This window comes from Hypanus sabinus, chromosome 23 (assembly GCF_030144855.1).
Source record: "Hypanus sabinus isolate sHypSab1 chromosome 23, sHypSab1.hap1, whole genome shotgun sequence".
Classification (NCBI taxonomy): domain Eukaryota; kingdom Metazoa; phylum Chordata; class Chondrichthyes; order Myliobatiformes; family Dasyatidae; genus Hypanus; species Hypanus sabinus.
In genome coordinates, this window is record NC_082728.1 from 50,706,790 (window position 1) to 50,718,818 (window position 12,029).

The following is a 12,029-nucleotide window of genomic DNA, read 5'->3' on the forward strand; positions in this document are numbered from 1 at the left end:
CCCAAAGTAGGGAGAATGACACAACCGTGGCTGATAAAGGAAGTCAAAGCCAACATAAAAGCAAAAGGTGTATAATAGAGAAAAAATTTGTGGGATTTAGAGGATTGGGAAGCTTTTAAAAATCAACAGAAGACAACTAAAAAGCCATAAGGAGAGAAAAGATGAAATATGAAGGTAAGCTATCCAATAATATCAAAGAGGTTACCAATGTTTTTTTCCAGATATATAAAGAGTAAAAGAGGCAAGAATGGATATTGGACCACTGGAAATTATGCTGGAAAGGTAGTAATGGGCGACAAAGAAATGGCAGAAAAACTTAAGTATTTTGCATTAGTCTTCACTGTGAAAGACACTAACATCATGCCAGCAATTCGAGAATGTCAGTGGGCAGAAGTGAATGTTGTTGCTATTACTAAGGAGAAAGTGTTTGGGAAGCTGACAGGTCTGAAGGTGACAAGTTGCCTGGTACAGATGGACTACATGCCAGGGTTCCGAAAGAGGTAGCTGAAGAGATTATGGAGGTATTAGTAGTGATCTTTCAAGAATCAAAAGATTCTGGAGTGGTTCTGCATATGTCACTCCCACTCTTTCAGAAGATAGGGAGGCAGATGAAAGGAAATTATAGCCAGTTGGTCTGACTTCAGAGACTGGGAAGATATTGGAGTTCATTTCTTTAAGGGGAAACCTTGCCTGACAAATTTGCTGGAATTCTGAGGAAATAACAGAGAGGATAGACAAGGATAGTCAGTGGGCATTGTTTACTTAGATTTTCAGAAGGCCTTTGACAAGGTGCCACACATGAGGCTGCTAAACAAGTTAAGAGTCCATGGTATTACTGGCAAAATAGTAGCATGGATAGGAGATTGTCTGACTGACATGAGGTAAAGAGTAGGAATTAATGGGGCCTTTTTTGGTTGGCTGCATTGACTAGTGGTGTTCTCAGGATTTGGTGTTGGGATTGCTCCATTTCGTGTTATATGTCAATGGGGTTTGGATTATGGAATTGTTGGTTTTGTGGCCAAATTAATGAAAGATAAGAAAGTTAAGTGGAGGGGCAGGTAGTGTTGAGGAAGTAAGAAGTCTGCAGAAGAATTTAGACAGATTAGGAGAATGGGCAAACGAGTGGCATATGGAATACAGTGTTGGGATGTATATGGTCATGTACTTTGGTAGAAGGAACAAAAGTATAAACTATTTTCTAAATGAGCAAAAAAATTCAAAAATCTGAAGTGCAAAGGAACTTGGGAGTCCTAGTGCAGAATTTCCTAAAGTTTAACTTATAAGTTTAGTCAGTGGTAAGGAAGACAAATGCAATGTTACCATTCATTTTGAGATGACTAGAATACAAAAACAAGGATGTAATGCTGAGGATTGATAAGGCATTGGTCAAACCATATGGGGTGTTATGAGCAGTTCTGGGCCCCTTAAGGATGTGCAGGCATTGGAGGGGGTCCAGAGGAGGTTCATGTGAATGCAGTAATGAAAGGGTTAACATATGAGGAGTTTTTAGTTGATAGCTCTAGGCTTATACTGGCAGGCTTTTAGTGGAGTGAGGGGGGATTTTATTCTGTCCACATATTCACATATGTGGACAGAGTGGATGTGGAGAGGACGTTTCCTACAGTGGATGAGTCTAGGAACAAAGAGCACAGCCTCACAATAGAAGGATTCCCATTTAAAACAGAGATGAGTAGGAATTTCTTTAGCCAGAGGATAGTGAATTTATGAAATCCATTGCCACAGTCGGCTGTGGAGGCCAAGTCATTGGATATGTTTAAAACAGAGCTTGATAGGTTCTTAATTAGTTAGGGTGTCGAAGCTTACAGGGAGAAGGCAGGAGAATGTGAAAGGGATAATGGAATAGTGGAGCAGACTTGATGGGCAGAATGTTCTAATTCTGTCACCATATTTTATCTTATTGTCTTATGGAATGTTGTGTTCTGTTCTGGAGTGTGTGGAAATTTAGAGAGCGTGCAGAGGAGGTTTACCAGGGTGCTGCCTGGACTAGAGAGTATGTCTTGTGAAGATAAGATGAGCGAGTTTGGGCTTTTCTCTTGGAGCAAAGGAAGATGAGAGGTGACTTGATAGAATGGACAGTCAGTAGAGTTTCCCCAGGGTGGAAATGACTAATAGAAGGTGGCATAATGTTATGGTCAGTAGAAGGGGAGATGTATGTTCTTTACACAGAGTGGTAAGTGTGTAGTCAGCCCTGCCACGAGTGGTGGTAGAGGCAGATACATTAGAGACATTTAAGAAGCTCTTAGATAGACACATGGATGATAGATAAATGGAGGAAAATGTAGGAGGGAATGGTTAGGTTGGTCTTAGAGCAAGTTAAAAGGTTGGCACAGTATCAATGGCCGAAGGGCATGTTCTGCGCTGTAAAGTTGTATGTTCTAGAAGTAATTAAACTAGTTAATACGCACCTTACTAAACTAATTCCTTCTGCATAAACAATGCCCACAACCTTCCATTCTTTGCACATTCATATACCTATTTAAAAGACTTTTTAATGTCTCTGTTGTATTTACCTCTGCCACCACTCTTCACCATCATTCCAGGGGCCTACAATGTACTTACTCCCCACATTTCCTTTTTATTCTTTTATAGAGTAAACTTGCCCCATCACTTTAAAGGTGTATCTTCTAGTATTAAACATTTCAACCCCGGGGAAAGATGCAAGCTGGTAATCAATACCTCTTGCGATTGCATAAAGTTCTATCAAGACTCCCTTCAGCCTTCACCACTCCAGAGAAAACAACCCAGCTTGTTCAACCTCCTCTTATAGGACATGCCCTCTAATCAAGGGAACATCCTGGTAAACCTCTTTGTGCTCCCTCCAAAACCTTCACATCCTCCTAACATGAGGTGATTAGAATTCATTGCAATACAGCCTGGAAGTAGGTTTACTCATCACCTGCTACAGACCCAGTGTGGCGAATATGCCCTTGAGGAGTAATCCAGTTTGGTCTTTGCTGGTGCTTTTGAGTCATATATAACCATATAACAATTACAGCACGGAAACAGGCCATCTCGGCCCTTCTAGTCCATGCCGAACGCTTACTCTCACCTAGTCCCACTGACCCGCACTCAGCCCATAACCCTCCATTCCTTTCCTGTCCATATACCTATCCAATTTTACTTTAAATGACAAAATCAAACCTGCCTTTGCCACTTCTACTGGAAGCTCATTCCGCACAGCTACCACTCTCTGAGTGAAGAAATTCCCCCTCGTGTTGCCCTTAAACTTTTACCGCCTAACTCTCAACTCATGTCCTCTTGTTTGAATCTCCCCTACTCTCAATGGAAAAAGCCTATCCACGTCAACTCTATCTATCCCCCTCATAATTTTAAATACCTCTATCAAGTCCCCCCTCAACCTTCTACACACCAAAGAATAAAGACCTAACTTGTTCAATCTTTCCCTGTAACTTAGGTGCTGAAACCCAGGTAACATTCTAGTAAATCTTCTCTGTACTCTCTCTATTTTGTTGACAACTTTCCTATAATTCGGTGACCAGAACTGTACACAATACTCCAAATTTGGCCTTACTAATGCCTTGTACAATTTTAATATTACACCTCAACTCCTACACTCAGCACTCTGATTTATAAAGGCCAGCATACCGAAAGCTTTCTTCACCATCCTATCCACATGAGATTCCACCTTCAGGGAACTATGCACCATTATTCCTAGATCACTCTGTTCTACACTCTGTTCTAGTCATCTTGGTGATAGACACTGATTTCTCCTACACAGAGTATATTTTATGTTCTTGCTATTTTCAAAGGTGCTTTCAAATGTTCTGCCTTTTCTTAGGCAGGATGATGACTTGTGTTTGTTCCAAGTTTGTGATCCATGTCTGAACCTATGACTCTGGACAGTCAGTCAATACCTGAAAGGCATTATGCCACCATTGTAAATCTACATGTATGTACATATAGTAGTTACTGGGTCTTAGCAATAAAGAAATTACTGTTTTGCTCAAATCTCAAATTATTGTGGTTTAACATACAAGGTTATTTAGTTAGAGTTCATTCCTCTGGAGAGGTACTACATCCTCATTCCTTCTGACCCACGTCCTTATTCCATTTCCAATTGTAGGAATCAATTAGCTAAAATCTTATTTTTTAGTATTTTAAATCCATAATAACATACCCTTTTCAGGTAAATTAGTGTACAATTATTTTCTGAAGGTTCTTGTCTTCTCAAAGACAAGATGTATTTCAGATATTCAGATAGTTAACTGCCAGTTGAGTTTTTCTTTGGAAACTGATTCTAGGAAACAAGCTAATGGCTCAGATCATATTCTTTACTGGAAGCTGCAGGACAGTTTTCTCAATTTTAAAAAAAGTGGTCAAAACTTGTGTATAAAGTAGATTCTTGTGGAAGCCTCTTTTTCTAGGTTAGTGGTTTGAAACTAGAGACTTATTTCAGAGATTTCCAGATGCTGTTCTATTCTCCAAGCTAACAATTTAATTAACTTCTGGAATTGATGCAAGGTCGTGTTTCACTGCTACAAGTAGGAATGATGGACACAACTCAAAAACAATTGATTTCAAGCATACAATTATGTTGGAAAAGGCAACCCAGTGGGTGGATAGGATCCCACATCAAAGCAGAGAAAATCTGTGTACTGATGATGTCTCCTCGTATGGTGACGAAACGTTTGCAAATGGATTGCCAAGATCGGAGAGCAACTCAACCCAACCATCAAACACCCGAGCTACACATTTTCCGAGTTATTTCCAACACTCGAGTGCTTTTTTAAGACCTCTGTTAATGAAGCATTCTGCCAAATGACTTTGACAAACTTTTTCAAAAGCCATCTGACAGAATCCATATACTGCAGGATGTCAGGAACATTCAGTGTCAACTATTTCCAGATTAACTCATGGTCAAAGGTGTTCTTCCACACAAAAAAAACTTTCTATAAGGGAGAGGTTACATGACGTGAGCCGGTTGAAAGGAATGTTCCTTGGTAATTTGGCAAGGCCCTCTTTTGGAACACCTTACTATGTAGTGACACCTGGTGCTTGCATACCCAGGTTTTAAGCACATCCTTATCTAGTACAGTACAGATTTTCAGCTCTAGCCAAGACCTTTGGCCACAAATATCTTGGATCTCCTGTTCTGTGACTCATAATGCACCTAATTACTACCTCTTTTGTTCGGGTTTCCTGGCTGCAGCTTCAATTAGCTATGATAAAATACATTTGTACTGCACTATCTGTGTACACATTCTCAAACTTGAACAAAGGGTTATAAATGCTTCTTTACCACTCATATTTCATGGAAACCCAATTCCCTTTGAAGTCACATGTTCTGCTGCCAGTTCATCTGTGGGTCCCTTTCAATCTACTTTTCACTCAAGATTTTGTTTCTATGGGTGTGATTTGACATGAAGTAAGTAGGAAGTGCACTTCAAGCATTTACTTTCAAATCAATTTTCAGAGCAATTTCATAGTCCCTCACTTTCAGTAGGAAGTGCATTTACAGAGATGGATGACTCAGCGATCCCATGATCAAACTAGATGGAAGTGAGGCTTACTTTCCCTTTCTTGGAGTTCAATACCAGGTTATTTCTGAGATGAGTGGTGAGTCAGCAATGCTCACCACAGAGAGCAGTATGTTGGCCAACAGCTCAGTTGGGTGACTGGATCAAATCCCCTGCTGGAGTCGTTCAGCTTGGGGCCTGTCTTGGAGATGATGTTTCTTTTTGTTTGGCTTCCTGTATTAGGAATATTACACAGGAAATGGAATATCCAGTAAGGATGTGCACATGAAAGCTTACTTCCTTTTCAAAGATGGATAGGGGACTGTTAGCAGCTCTTCTCTCTTTCACCTCTGCTCTCCCTCCTTCTCCAGGCTCTTTTCCCCCTTCCCCCATTCCTCCAATACAGCAGCAGCAAAGTCAGATTTGTACAGCTGTCCAACTGTAGGTGTTGCAAGAACATAAAAATGCAAGAGTAGGAATAGGCTACACAGACCCTCAAACCTAATCCTCACGTGGCCTCAACTTCTCTTTCCTTTGCTTCTGTAACCTTTAATACATCCATATTCAAAAAATCTACCTTTCCCAACAAGATCCAGGGAACCGACTTGGCCAGGACTAGGATTCCAAAAACAAAATTCCCAAAGCTTTGTCAAGCCTCATCAAATAGGTGGGCCCAGAAACCAGCTGCAGATCCGTTGTCCCTCGCCTGAGCATACACTTGTGGACATGGATCTGTCATTGTTTAACACTGGGATAGTATACTGAGGAATACCATAGTAGTGTATAATTGTCTCCCCCTCTGTGAGACTGGGGTATGCTACTTGTAGTAAAGGTTTGTTACTGTATAACATTGGAATACAGGTAGGTAGAGGTTTGTCCATGGTGGGGTAGGTGTCTGATACTGTATAGGTTGGTAGGGTGTCTCTCATTATATAAAACTGAAGTACGGTGTGGTAGAGATCCATCGATGTTTAATAATGGAGTGCAGGTAAGTAGAGGACAGGCAAACATTGAAGGGTAGAAAGGTCTGACAAATGAAAAGTCACACTGCTGTTGCAATGAATGCAGTTGTGGAGGGCTAATGAGCGAAGCAGCATGCCAATGACAAGACCACCGAGGGAGCAGTCAAGGAACATTTTGGGTCAGAAGTGCAGTGATGGAACAGTGAACAAAGTGTGGGGAGAGGGATTGCAGGAGTGAGGAGGTATTGAGATCAGCAGTGAGGGGGCAGTTATAGGAGGGATGAGAGGATAGAGTGCAGTGCAGGACAAGGACTACTGTATGCAGGTAGCAGTGCATGGGGCAGTGAGTCTGCAAACAGTGGGCACCAAATGAAGATGTAAAGGGATCAGCAAAGAAGATGCGGGTGAGAACAGTGACATTTGTGCCTTTAAACATGACTAAATATCAACATCTGGTTATGTGTGGGTAAAGCACAGCCTGTTTTTTTTCCAATGAATGGCTTGGATTGTAAACCAGGCCATTTCTGCCGGGAAGCTGTGTACCACAGTGTCAGGACAATTCTTGTAAAGTAGGAAAGCCGGCAGCCAGTTTGCAAGGTTCGGAAGAGAGCTTTGTTAAAAATTATCCAGAATAACAGTCTAATGAAGCTAAGGCTTAAAATGTCTAAAATTCAGATGCTGGGGGAAAAGAAAATTAAAGGACACAAAAATGTTCAATTACATTGAAGTTTGTGAGACAACTTGGCAGAATATTCTTCTCTTGTATTGTTAAGGAGCCAGCTGGTATTCTGTTAAATCATTTTATTCTTTTTCCTGATTTAACTCTTTTTACTCCTACTGTCATGGAATGAAACCCTCACTGCACCTTGGCAAAGTATTAAATTCACATAATTATTTATACATAACTAAGAATTACTTGTTGGTCTCTTTCTCAAGGACTAATAACACAAATGACGTGTCAAACAGAGTTCCAGGACATCCTCATTAGAAGTGGGGTCTTGCTGTGATCTGGCATTCATCAAGGCTAACTTTCTCTCCCCCAAAGAGAGAAAATATAAACCTTCAAGAGGACCACAATCCAGTTGTGGTTTGGAGGCTTGAGTGCCTCAAAGACCCAGAGAGCTATGTTAGCTGGAGTCAGGGCTTTATGCTTTGACTCTCGGTAGGGTCACTCATTCCATACAAGTTAAAGTTAGAGGCAAGAATAAGATTGTTTCACTGGTCCTCCAGGTTTGGGGTTTCAGCTCAAGGCTAACATCCCTGATTGGTATTCCTGAGTCTCCACCCAGGACTTGCTTGACTGACGGTAGTGAAAACCGAGGCAAAGCTATTGATACGATGAAGGAAGCCCTGAACATCACCAGAGATGGAGAACGTTAATTGCTACCCTAAATGCCAGCAGCATAATAGGCAGTAAGCAAAAAAGATGGGGGGGGGGGGATTCCCTGGTGGGATTGCATCAAATCTATGGAGTGCTTTGGAAGCATTTATATGCTGCATTTAACATTCTGCTGCTGAGAAGTACAATCCAATTTTAAAGTGCTTCTGTAATTTTTTGTTATATTTGATGGTTGCAATGTTCACTGTGGAGATCCCAACACAGCCGAATCGTATGGGATATCTTGTACTTAATATCAATCAGTATGGTATTCTCCTCATCTGCTGGTTCTGAGCTGAACGTCTCTGGGACCATATTTGTTTTGAAGTTTCCTGCAAGACCATCGATTTATAGTTAAGAGTTTGTGTGACTGGCTGGTTGTTGATCAGTGCGGTAAATTGAAAACCTGTTTCTCATTGGAGAACTGCGGGGAGGAATCCTTTAAGTGAGGAATGAGTCCGACTGTGGAGAAAGCTCTGACAACTGCCCTGAGCCTCTCTGCTTGACTCGGGTTATCAATGACAAGGTGTCCATTATCTCCACCTCGCCAACATCAATGCAGGAATCGAGCTCGCCAACTCCCCACAAAGAACAGCAACTTGGCAATTACTTGAAAATAAAAACCATGTTCTAATAAGCCCTATGGTTCACATGGTACTGATGCAAAAAACAGGACAAAAGTAGGAAAAAAACATGAAGACTTGCTTGGGCACAAGCCTCGCCAACATCCAGGACATCTTCAAGAGCGATGCCTGAAAAAGGCAGCACCATCATGAAGGATCCTCACCATCCAGGACATGCCTTCTTCTCATTGCTACCATCAGGAAGGAGGTACATGAGTCTGAAGACACACACTCAACAATTTAGGAACAGCTCCTTCCCTTCTGGCAATCAGATGTCTGAATAGAAGTTGAACTCATGAATATTACCTCAACTAATTTTTTCTGCTTTTTGCTCTACTTATTTAATTTAACTTTTTAAAAATGAATAGATATATATATACAAATTTCTTACTATAATTTTCTTTTTATGATGTATTGCAATGTACTACTATCTCATAATAAGAAATTTCATTATGTATGCCAGTGATAGATCTTCAGAGAGATTATCATCCAAGAACTTGAAACTGCTCATCCTTTCCACTTCTTATCCCTCCATGAGGACTGGTATGTGTTCCCTCGACTTCCCTTTCCTAAAGTTCACAATCAATTCCTTGGTCTTACTGACAGTGAATGCAAGGTTGTTACTGAGACAACTCTTAACCAGCTGATCTATCTCATTCCTGTACACCTCTGTGTCACCACCTGAAGTTCTGACAAAAGTAGTTCTGTCATTGGCAAATTTATAGATGGTGTTTGAGCTGTGCCTAGCAACACAGTCATGGGTTTAGGGAGAGTAGAGCAATTGGCATACTTGAGGTGCACTTGTGTTGATTGTCAGTGATGAGATGTTATTTCCAATCTACACAGACTGTGGCCTCAGGTTTGGAAGTCAAGGATTCAGTTGCAGAGGGAGGCACAAAGGCAAAGTTTTCAAGCTTTTTGATTAGAACCAAGGGTATAATAGTGTTGAATACTGATTGTCCAGGTGATCCAAAGACAAGTGGAGAGCCAGTGAATTTGCATTTGCTGTAGACATATTGTGCTGATGGGCAAACTGCAACGAGTCTGGGTCCTTGCTTAGGCAGGAGTTGATTCTAGCCATGACCAGTCTGTCAACCTCATCACATGTGAGTGCCACTGGGCACTGGTCATTGAGGAAGCTTTCGCTGCTCTTCTTGGACGCAAGCATGATTGTTGCCCTTTTGAAGCAGATGGGAGCCTCCAATGGTGGTGGTGTGTGACTGAAGATGTCCTTGAATATTTCCACAAGTTAGTTGGCACAGGCTTTCAGAGACCAACCAGGTACACCATCAGGGGCTAACACCTTGCAAGGAAGGGTTCACCCTCTTGAATGATGTTCTGACGTCAGCCTCTGAGGCAGAGATCACAGGGTCACCAGATGCTACAGGGATTTGCATTGATACAGCTTTATTCACCCTTTCAAAGCGTACATAAAAGGCATTGAGATTATCTGGGCGTGAAGCATCACTGCTATTCATGATATTAAGTTTAGCTTTTTAGGAAGTAATGGTGTGAAAGTTCTGCTGATGGTTGCAATTTAGTCTCTATCTGAATTGTTTTTTTGCTCTTAAGATAGCCGTCAGTAGTTCGTACCTGGATTTTTTGGATCGTTCTGGATCACCAGTCTTGAATATCATCGATCTAGCTCTCAGCAGACTATGAATCTCCTGGGTTGAGGTCCCTGTAATAAGTTTTTAAATTCATCATCCCTACTTCTATGTATTCTAGATCCTTGCATTCCCTTGGTTCACAAGCAATAAGTAAAGCAAAACTACTGATTATTCATGTCATTATAATTTGATATGAAGTCCATTTATTGTAGTGAAATACAATGGATTCTGGTCAATTGGGACACATTGGGACCAGTACATTTTGGCCCAATTAAGCGGTTGCCCCAATTAGTCAAAGTTTCATGGAAGTAGTTAAAAAGTATTAAAGAAAGACAAATTGCCATTTAACTGAGTAACATGTATTTAAATGAAATACAAAACAAATTAGAATACTATCAATACTACTAAAGTACTATAAAACTCCTAATTGTTAGTGATGGAGGAATTCATCCTGTGTACCTGTATGCTGCCACAGCCTTTTGATTCTAAATGAACAAAATCAGCTTAGACATCTAGTATAGGTAATGGACTGCCTTCATCAGAATCAGAATCAGGTTTATTATCACCGGCATGTGACGTGAAATTTGTTAACTTAGCAGCAGCAGTTCAATACAATACATAGTCTAGCAGAGAGAAACAAAAATAATAATAAATAAAATAATACATAATAATAAACAAGTAAATCAATTACATGAATGGATTTTAAAAAGTGCAAAAACAGAAATATTGTATTAAAAAAAAGTGAGGTAGTGTCCAAAGCTTCAATGTCCATTTAGGAATCAGATGGCAGAGGGGAAGAAGCCGTTCTTGAATCAGTGAGTGTGTGCCCTTCAGGCTTCTGTATCTCCTACCTAATGTGAGAAAAGGGCATGCCCTGGGTGCTGGAGGTCCTTAATAATGGACGCTGCCTTTCTGATACACCACTCCCCAGAAATGTCTTGGGTACTTTGTAGGCTAGTGCCCAAATAGAGCTGACTAGATTTACAACCTTCTGCAGCTTCTTTCCGTCCTGTGCAGTAGCCCCTCCATGCCAGACAGTGATGCAGCCTGTCAGAATGGTCTCCATGGTACAAGTTATACAATGCTATTGACAATTGCATCCTTCAGATCTTCATTTTTTGTAATATTGAAGATGATTGTCAATAACTTTATGTTCTTCATAGTTCCTAACTTTTTAAAGTAATGAAATTGTTTCATTTTCACTCCCAGCTGTTTCTGGCATCTCCAAGCTTGAATGCTTCAAACTGCGGTGAGCAAAATAGTTTGGAAATGTCTTGCTGCTTATTTCTTGCCAACTATCAGTGACACGAATCGCTGCTTTTTGAACACAAGTGCATGCAACAAATACTATTTAAAGATTGTTCGCTCCAAGCACAGTATCAAACAGCCACACAAGTGCACGCATCTGTCTCTAGTTAGAAACTGCTCAGCAACAGTCTCCTGTCCCAATCAAGTGGCATAGTGTCCCAAATAAACAAAGGGAATCCTGGCTATTTTCTCGATTAGTTTTTGTTAAGAATTGTAGAAACATAGAAACATAGAAAATATACAGCACAATACAGGCCCTTCGGCCCACAAAGCTGTGCTGATCCCTACCTTAGAACTACCGAGGCTTTACCCATAGCCCTCTATTTTTCTAAGTTCCATGTAGCCATCCAGGAATCTCTTAAAAGGCCCCATCATTTCTGCCTCCACCACTGCCGCCGGCAGCCCATTCCACGTACTCACCACTCTCTGTGTAAAAAAAAAACTCACCCCTTTGTACCTACTTTGTACCTCCTTTGTACCTACTTCCAAGCACCTTAAAGCTATGCCCTCTCGTGCTAGTCATTTAGCCCTGGGGAAAAGCCTCTGACTATCCACATTATCAATGCCTATCATTATCTTGTACACCTCTATCAAGTCACCTCTCAATTGTCCCAATTTGGGGCAATTTGGGTAATTGTCCCGCTATTACC

At 41.0% G+C, this 12,029-nt stretch overlaps 1 protein-coding gene across 2 annotated transcripts in view; it reads right to left on the reverse strand.

The window, feature by feature from the left end:
• The window catches only part of LOC132380187 (voltage-dependent T-type calcium channel subunit alpha-1G-like), a 319,151-nt gene that overhangs the window by 214,617 nt on the left and 92,505 nt on the right, over positions 1-12,029 (reverse strand). The gene's annotated exons all lie outside the window — the stretch shown is intronic.